The sequence below is a fragment of the Narcine bancroftii genome, chromosome 5 (genome assembly GCF_036971445.1).
Source record: "Narcine bancroftii isolate sNarBan1 chromosome 5, sNarBan1.hap1, whole genome shotgun sequence".
NCBI lineage: Eukaryota > Metazoa > Chordata > Chondrichthyes > Torpediniformes > Narcinidae > Narcine > Narcine bancroftii.
In genome coordinates this window covers 220,142,343-220,152,368 of record NC_091473.1, presented here as the reverse complement: position 1 = coordinate 220,152,368, position 10,026 = coordinate 220,142,343, and positions in this window count along the sequence as shown.

The window sequence follows — 10,026 nt, the reverse complement described above, 5'->3', positions numbered from 1 at the left end:
TACACGGGAGGTGTTGATTAAAACAACAGAATGTTCTGGCCTGGGAGATTAAGATGGGAGGGCTACACCATAGATAATTGCAGAGGAGGAAATTGCTTGAGATAAATCTTAGGCAAGGAGCCTATCAAAGAAAGCCAACTTTTGTTCAGTGTAACAATGTTGATCTATATAAACAGAAGAGACTGGACAGTAGGTGTGAGTCTTGGGGAATAGCTCACCGGGAAGGTGATCTATGAACTAACGACTGACCCAGAGCTCTGTTATGCTTTATTCTTGTACTATGTAATAAACCGATTGTGAAACCGAATACCTTCTCCTATCACTTCATTCAATGAGCACGCTGGACTCAGATGACACATAGACCAAATTGAGGATAGGGTAAGGCCAGAGTCCGACAATTTGGTGACCCCGACGTGATGAAGATGGAGAAGTGATGGAAGAGAAAGAGACGAAACAACGGTCGATTGTGGTGTGGTGATAACAAGTGGACACTCAACAAAAGGAGGTAAGCAGATGCCTGTTTAAACGAAGTTCTGCTATTGGCAATGATAAAATTGTGTGTGGTCACTACTCTGCAAAAGTTCTAGTAGAAGTCAATGAATAAAGCTTAAAGAAAACAGGGGTTAGAGTCCCCTGGAAAAATAAAACGGGAGTTAGAGTCCCCCGAGAGGAATAGGGGTTAGCGTCCCCTAGTGGAGCATAGACATAAAAGTTAAAATTTTTGGCCAAATAAAATTTAGTTAACATATTAATTAATAGTTATTTGTTTTAGTATTGTGCTAAGTTTTCCTTTTGTGTTTATAAGAAAGTGTGAAGGTTCAAAGTAGGTTGACAGGTGGCGAAAGTCTACCAGGTGAGAGACTCATTGAATTATGAGGTCTGAAGGGAAAAAAGATAGGAACATAAGATGGAAGGAAAATTTGGGGATGAATGTCAGGAGTATGGGGGATGTGAATGGATTCCTCCATCTGTGAACCAGCAGTGAGGAAAAAAACAGAGTCAATTGGTGGGAGGACTGCAAAAGGGGGAGGAAGGAAAGGTTATGAAACAGTATGATAAGATATGGAAAGAGATGTAGAGTCAGGGGAAGGTGCCGCTAGGTTTAGAAAAAAATCAGGCCTGTATTGTATCTTCTTTTCTTTGGCTTGGCTTCGCGGACGAAGATTTATGGAGGGGGTAAAAAGTCCACGTCAGCTGCAGGCTCGTTTGTGGCTGACCAGTCCGATGCGGGACAGCGGTAAAGGAGGTACAGGAATATGAGAAAAAGGGACAAGGGTCTATCTTGAATAGAATAAAAATTAAACAACAGAAGGAAGCGAAGGAGCAGAGGAGGACATATTTACATAACATTACATTGGCTTGCATGGCTGTGGAAACACCTTCAGCATTCTACTAAAAAGACATCCCCTATCCAAAAGGAGAAAACGCGGGAGGAGATGACAGGGGAGGTTAAGCCATCAGCCCCACTCTATCCAAAGTTACCAGAGACGTTGCCACCACCTTATCCAATTCCCCAGTTGCCAGTGATGCAGATAAATGAGGGAATAGTGAATGTCACTGAAGTAGCAGGACAAGAACTCCAGGACGTGAAAGAGAGACTTAAAGTAGTTGTGCAGGAAAGTGTGGAGACAATAAAGGAATTGATGAAGGGAATATAAGACGATGTATGTAAAGTAAGGGAAACTAGTATGCGATTGGAAAAAAAAACAAATGAGAGAGAGCAAGAACAAACACTTGAGAATGCCTTCTCATTAGGAATGTCAGAGGATCACTCCACCCCCACTCCTTACAACAAACAACAGGGAGTCGAGGAGACAAGGAGGGGAGGGGACCCAGTGAGTGTAAGATGGCAGCGAGAAAGAGTTCGGGATGAGGAAAGTGAAAGTGCAAGTGACAGTGTGGAAAGTGAGGATGAAGATATTGAGCATCAAATGAAAATAACTACACATAAAGGACAGGGTCAGGGAAGAGCTCGCTCCCCTTCAGGATATGGGTTGCGAGACCGGGAGGAATTACGTCCTCCAGAAAGGTATAGACAGATGCCGCTAATTTATAAGGGACCGCAAGTTGGGGAAAGGTATCAACCCTTCTCATTCACCGAAATGAATTGTTTTGGATAAAATGCCACCTCCTACTGAGGGAGGTGGAGCGTGGATGGGAAAGTTCTGCCAACATACGATGGGACATAAGATAGCCATGGGAGACTGGGGAGCATTATGAGGCAAACAGCTTGGGCTGTGGGAAATACAGCAGGTAGAAATGGTCGCAGGAACCACTATGTGCCCTGATGCTGAACCATTTGCAAAACATGTTACGGCACTAGGAGGTGCAATGTGGGATAAGTTTCCTGTTCACCCCTGACATTTTCCATTAAGGAGGACGAGGAATCAGTGTAAAGAGACTTGGACAGATAAAGCCGGAGTATACCCTGCCACAGGACCCTTGCAAACTAATCAGGTTTTGAAAGAACAGCTGGGGGGGTAGTTCTGATCCAGTATGTAGATGACATCTTATTGGCAGCACCTGATCATGTCTCCTGTTTGGAGGCCACAAGTCTCCTGCTAATGCAGCTGTTCAAGGCAGGTTTTAAAGTCTCTCGTTTAAAGTTGCAATGTTGAAGACAAGTGGTCTCATTTTTAGGAAGAATGGTCTCAGCGAAAGGTACAGGAATATCCTCTGTGCATCGAACAGCGACACTACATCATCCAAAACCAAAGACAGTTAAGGAAATGCTTTCATTTTTGGGCTTGACGGGTTATATTAGGCAGTTTATCCCATCGTATGGTGAGTTGACACATCCACTGCGAACTTTGGTGAATGAGCAGGGGATGAGGAATCTGGGGGCTACACTTGATTGGATTGCACAGGCTGAGATGAATTTTATTCTACTTAAGCAAGCTCTTACAACCGCTATAGATTTAACGATTCCAAATTATAGAGACCCTTTCTTTTTGGATGTTTCTGAAAAAGCACACACAATTAATGGTGTCCTTTTTCAGAAAAAAAATGGGCGGAAGATGTGTGCTCATGTATGTGAGTATCACACTGGATCCGACTGAAGACAGACACCCACCATGTACGAGACATGCAGCAGGGGTAGCAAAAATTTTACAAAAGGTGGCACACATAGTGATGGGACATGCCCTGACGGTATTAACAACACACCGTATCGTAACATTTGTGAGCTCAACAGCATTTACAATGACATCACTGAGGCAGACAAGACTGGAAAAGATTTTGAATGCTCCAAATATTACGTTTAACCATGAAGGCATGAACATGGCAGACAATATGGGAGAGGGAGAGCCACACTGTTGTGAAAAGAAGGTACTAAAGGATATTAAAATAAGACCTGATTTACAGGCTACACCCTTGAGAGAACCAGACGAAACCCTATTTACAGATGGTTGTTGTTACAGACACCCAATGGTGTAAACTTCATACATGTTAAATTGTGTGCAGAGTATAAGAATTGCTTGCAACCAGTGAACTTGGATGAATGAGAAATGAGATTGAACTGTGAACCACAGAACTTTTCTTAAATTTACACACACATCATACACGTGTGCTTAGGGGATTAATTTGGATTAATTAAGTTAATAGAGATAAGTTAGTTTGATTCTGTTTTCATGTTTAAAGATAACTAGTTTAAGTAACTACTTGTATTGGTGAATGTCTATTGCTGCTGGGCTTTGGAGTCCTTTGGGCTCGTAACAATTTCAATACAGTAAAGTGTTCTCACTATGTTAGAATACCAATAATAAATATGGTTTAGGTAAGATAAGCATACGAAAGAGAAGACGTAAGAAATAGGACTACAAACATACTAAATGGACCATAGAACTTGCTCCATGTTGAATAAAATCATGGATAAACCGTCCAAGGACTCGCCTCCCCTTAATGATCTTCCCCCCACAATATTTAATGACATATTCTTCAAAGATTGATCTATCTAGTTATTCATTTCAGGTACATCCAACGAAACAACCTCTACTGCTTCCATGGGCAGCGTTCTGCATTTTCTCTACATTCTGGGAGAAACAATATCTCCTGATCTTCGTGTTAAATATATTGGCCAGAATCTTGAGACTATGTCCTCTCGTTATAGTCTCATATGCTACTGGGACAAATCCCTCTTTTCTATTCGTTTCATAATATCGTACATTTTCATGCTTCAAAACTCCAATCAGTCCCAGACAACTCAATCACTTCCATAAGATAATGCCATTTACGGAACCAATTTTATGAACCTCCTCTTTATTGTCTGTTTCTACTCGACTCACATCTAACCATGTGGCTTTGTAACAAATCGAAAAGGATGTCTTCCTTCTACAGCTCCGTATTTTGTTAACACAGTCACCTCTTTCACATCACAATCTTCGAAAGCCCCCATTAAAAATAAACAAAGCACTTCCTCTCCTATTATGTTATTTTGGTTTCATATATTCCCATCAGATCATGTTTCCACGCGTCCATATGTCATGCATGTTAAAAACATGGCCCTCTGATTTCTCCTAAATAATTTCTTTCTCACCTTAAAACTATGCCCTTCATTTTCATCATCGCCTCGCTTGAAAAATATATGTGAAATTCTTATGTTCAAGGCCTTTTGAACCATGTCACACCAACTCATTTCTTCCGCTAAAGTGTGCCACGAGCATTCACCTTACCCTTCTCTGCTGATTATGGCAGGCGTTTTGCAGCCTCTTACTCATCTCAGAAAACGATGGAAATGATTTACCCTACTCACACGGGAAAAATAGCCTCGAGAGTAAATCGTTCGAAAGGTGGAACCTCGGACAAAGTATAACTCCTTCAGAATCGCACTGAAAGTGCAAACTAGGATACATTTAATCACGAGTGGATTAGAAAGCAATATAGCAGCAGAGAAATATGGCGAATGTGATTGTGAAGATTCAGTATTCAGAGTTGCTAAACAAAAGGTATTTTTCATTCGTTCTTCTGAAGAAGGAATGTGATAAGGTTCGTTTTCCTGACTCACTACGTTATAACAATCATGGTTTTAAATTAAATATATCGATGTATTTTTCTAAATTGTCATCTCCTCTTTTTCATTCGTATCCTTTTAATGGGAATAGCTTAAACGTTAAGGGAATAGGAGTCAAGCGCTGAAGAGCTGGCTCTTCAGCCCATTCAGAGCCAGCTCTTCAGCGCTTGACGTCCTGCTTTGCGGAAACTGCCAAAATGTTTGGCCTGGAAGTCAGCCTGAAGAAAACTGAGGTCCTCCATCAGCCAGCTCCCCACCATGATTACCAGCCCCCCCACATCTCCATCGGGCACACAAAACTCAAAACGGTCAACCAGTTTACCTATCTCGGCTGCACCATTTCATCAGATGCAAGGATCGACAATGAGATAGACAACAGACTCGCCAAGGCAAATAGCGCCTTTGGAAGACTACACAAAAGAGTCTGGAAAAACAACCAACTGAAAAACCTCACAAAGATAAGCATATACAGAGCATATACAGAGCCGTTGTCATACCCACACTCCTGTTCGGCTCCGAATCATGGGTCCTCTACCGGCACCACCTACGGCTCCTAGAACGCTTCCACCAGCATTGTCTCCGCTCCATCTTCAACATCCATTGGAGCGCTTACATCCCTAACGTCGAAGTACTCGAGATGGCAGAGGTCGACAGCATCGAGTCCACGCTGCTGAAGATCCAGCTGCGCTGGATGGGTCACATCTCCAGAATGGAGGACCATCGCCTTCCCAAGATCGTGTTATATGGCGAGCTCTCCACTGGCCACCGTGACAGAGGTGCACCAAAGAAAAGGTACAAGGACTGCCTAAAGAAATCTCTTGGTGCCTGCCACATTGACCACCGCCAGTGGGCTGATAACGCCTCAAACCGTGCATCTTGGCGCCTCACAGTTTGGTGGGCAGCAACCTCCTTTGAAGAAGACCGCAGAGCCCACCTCACTGACAAAAGGCAAAGGAGGAAAAACCCAACTCCCAACCCCAACCAACCAATTTTCCCCTGCAACCGCTGCAATCGTGTCTGCCTGTCCCGCATCGGACTTGTCAGCCACAAACGAGCCTGCAGCTGACGTGGACTTTTTACCTCCTCCATAAATCTTCGTCCGCGAAGCCAAGCCAAAGAAAAAGAAGGGAATAGGATGATTATGGTATATTATTGAAAGGTGATATTTCGGGTAAACAATATATTGGATTCTTTTGCAGCGGTGCAGCCAGGCAGTTTGGCCACGGGGCGCCTGTACCTATTTCTAATGTTTTTCTTTGCACTCTCGCCAGCTGTTTCCCCTTTCAGCAACTCAATCCCCCTCGTCATTAGTGAGAAAATGTGCAACAAAGTGAAAGAATGAAATAAATCTGAGATGATCTGACCTTTGCCATCTTGTGAAATTGTTCAGCTGCACCGCCGATTCTTTGGGGCTGTTGACAATTTTTTGCCTTGACAGGTCATTCGTGTTGCCTATTACTAGACCGTTTGTGTACAACGCAGATCCACCGAGACTTCACCATAACCAATTGTTAAAACAAATGTTAATATCACTTCTTACTTATTGCAATGACAGCTATTGACCAGCGGGGTCTTCGGAGATCAGCAGAGTTGACGGAGCCTCTCTGGAATGCGATGGATCGCAATTAAGAATTGATACTTTCCCAATATTTAACCAAATACTGTAGAGTGCGTTCTGAGATGGAGCATCTGATGTTATAAACTACTTAATTGAGATTGAAAACTAGTTACCAAATATTTTACATTATTCACGGTCATAATAATGCTAAGCATTGTAAAGAGTAAAATAATTGACAGCTATGCAGAGAAACGTGTACATTAAAAAAAATCTGACACTGAAGGAGGTGAGATCAAATGATCAAGCCGCTCAGAAGCCTATGTTAATTATGCAATTCATGGCCGATCATTTGTCTCAGCATAAATTTTCCCCTCAATTCGCTATGCACTTTCTATTTCCCCAAATACTTTTTATTTCTTAATTCTTCGCAAAATATCAAGCCGCTTAATTTCAAAATAAAACCCGAATGTAGCATGCATATAATACTCATGCAAATAATTTATTTTGGCAAATAAGAATCGGGTAACTTAACTATTTTATGTTTCCAACAAAAATAACGGAACAACTCGTTCCTGGAAATGCATATGCCTTTAGTTTCCCAGTACAAATATTCCCAGACACAGTTCAAACTTAACTATAAAACCAGAACAGTACAAAATCATTAGCCCAAGATGGGGATCGCGAATGAGGCTGTGTAGGTGCGCAGGGCCAAGAATTTTGGATAAAAAGGTGGATATCCGTTTTAGCCTTTTAGATAGCAAAAAGCGCAAACTTTACCCAACCCGAGATGGTGCGCCATATCCCACCCACGAAGATGCCATCAGCTGTGCATTTTCGAGCAGTCAGTCGGTTTTCTACCGGCTGAGGTGCGTCCATAAACGTTGCTTCAATTATGAAAATCATCCTATCGCCCAGTTTAGCGAGCTCTTTAGGCACAAAATGGCCAACATAAAGGAATTTTGTGCCTTAGCCAAAGTCCTAGGAGCATTACTAATTACCAAACAAAAGACCAAGATGCAATAAATCTTGAAATAATAAAATAAAATTATAAACTTTAGCACATGAACAGGCTCGCTCAATTTGCATTATATCAATCTTGAGTAATTCAATTTACCTGCGCATTGTGTGCGTCTCTTTGTTCCTTTCCTGATAATATATCTAGTTATATGACCCTTAAATTTCGCTGTGGCATCTGCTTCTATTTAATCTTCTAATTTGCAACACTTTCCATGCTCTCCTTGTAAAATAACATGTCCCCCCCCCCCCCCCCCCCATCGCATTTAACGTTGGGTCACCATTGAAAGTACCATATTGGATTTGACATTTCCACCCAGGGAATTGATTATCTCTCTCCCGTATTTATTCCTCATCAATTTATATTGAAATTTTGAGTTGTCCCACAGACTCGGACGCTCGAAGTCTGTCCAATATCTATATTCTTCCAAGAATGGCGTCAGAACTGCACCTAGTACTTCAGGTGTAATCGCAGAATAAGTAGAGGTCAGGCATCTGTGGGAAGAATAGAATTGTCTCCAACACTTTCCTCTGATCGATTGTGTCTTCCACTTCAACTGTTCGGGTTACCTCTTTTTGAGAGGGTGCTGCGTGACCTCATCAGTGTCAGGGATATTGTTACCTTCTGCATTATTGTGTAGAACATTCAGAGTGATGTAACCCTTCGACGTCATGCTGTTGCTAGAGAGCAGATTATTTTCCCTGCCTTCCTGCCCAACATCCTAGCCCATGAAATTCATTCCTACCTCCCAAACTGGTCACAATATCATTTGAAATTGCTAATTTTCTCTACTTCGATTGCATTCAGAGGGATCGAATTCCAGATCATAGCGAAATACGTTTTGTTCACAATCTCACAAGTCCTGTGCTGGCATCCATTCACATTCAAAGTCTGACATGAAAAATGCCTGTAGTAGTTTATTGACATTGCCTGTTAACATGTGAATCTATTTGCAAAACTGGACTGAAAAGCCCCTTAACATTTCGTCCAAGAAAAACAATCACAGGCTTTATTTATTTTTCTCGTGGCCAACAGAATTTTGTTTAATATCTGCACATTATGAATATCCTCAAGCTCTTTCTGAAATCATGGAGGTTTTAATCTGTAGACATATTTTATTAGTGGCTTATCGTTTAGTTCATAACATTTCAGTATAATTTTCTCATGTGCTTCATATCCATGTATGCAAAAGTTCACACTATGTATTGCTCGCTTCATAAAACGAGCGGCGGGTTTCTTTATCAATATGTCAAGGTGTTTACCTCGTATCCTCCTGTCCATTGAGTCAAAATGCAACAATTCATATTGTAGAGCACGTTGAAAGAATCAAAGACTTGTTGATCGAAACCAAGGCTTTTATTAACTAAAAGAGTGGAGCATATCACATATAGGACGACCTGATCTGGGAAGGAGCAATCCTTTAAGACCTGCCAGTTGGTGTGGCTGCGCTCTCAGCCAATCACAGTCATCCTACACTACAAATCTGTACATATACACATTGGTGATAGAATCTGTACTACACACATACTTCTACCCATTGAATTCTCCATGTGTCTTGTCTGCTATTGGGCTTTCCAACTATATTATTTTTGTCGATTATTGCTGAGTTGTCACGTTCAAAGTGTGGCAATGTTTCAAATACAAGAAAGTCCGGAAATCTAGAAAAAATGCATATTTCGAAATACTGGGACAGAAGCACATATCGTCATTATACGAAAATATGTTCTGCAGATACTAGAATGTAGAAATAATAAATGTTCCCCTTTTTAACTCTATGTCCGGCTTTATTTGTGCACAGCATGAATTTAACTCAGATCACGGACAGCTGCAAGATCTCCAGCGGTCAGACCACAATGCTTTCCACTGGCAGACTGCCAGCTACAAATGTTCTCAGAATAGCATCATGTAACCTTGATACCTTGATGGTTTACTCTCAAGCGGGTACCTTGATGGTTTATTCTCATAGCAACATGTTGAATTCAACATGCCAGAAACTAAATTTGCACAGCGTCAAAATTGATCATCCTATATCACAAACATTTATATCGTTCTAGAAATAACTACTTTATAATTGTTATTATTTATATCATTGATTAAATATTGGAATTTAATTAAAGAGTCCTTCTGCATTTTGACATTGGGATGCGAAAACATTGCTATTTGTCTATTGTCTTGCACCTTATTAAGATTTTGAAAAGACGATCTACAACATTGACAGCCTCATTTCCTTCCCCATGTCCACTGGTTCTCCCACATCAACGGCGAATTCATGGATCACCGAAAAGATGGACATTTCTTACGCACGTCCAGATTGATAACTATTCTACTTTTTGTGATACAAACTTGAGCGGAAAGGTTCAGAACAAACATGTTTGCTTTGGGGCGCATAATTAAGGGCAGCCTCAGTGGATCTGAATATGTCACAAGAGATTCGCCTCCTCTATT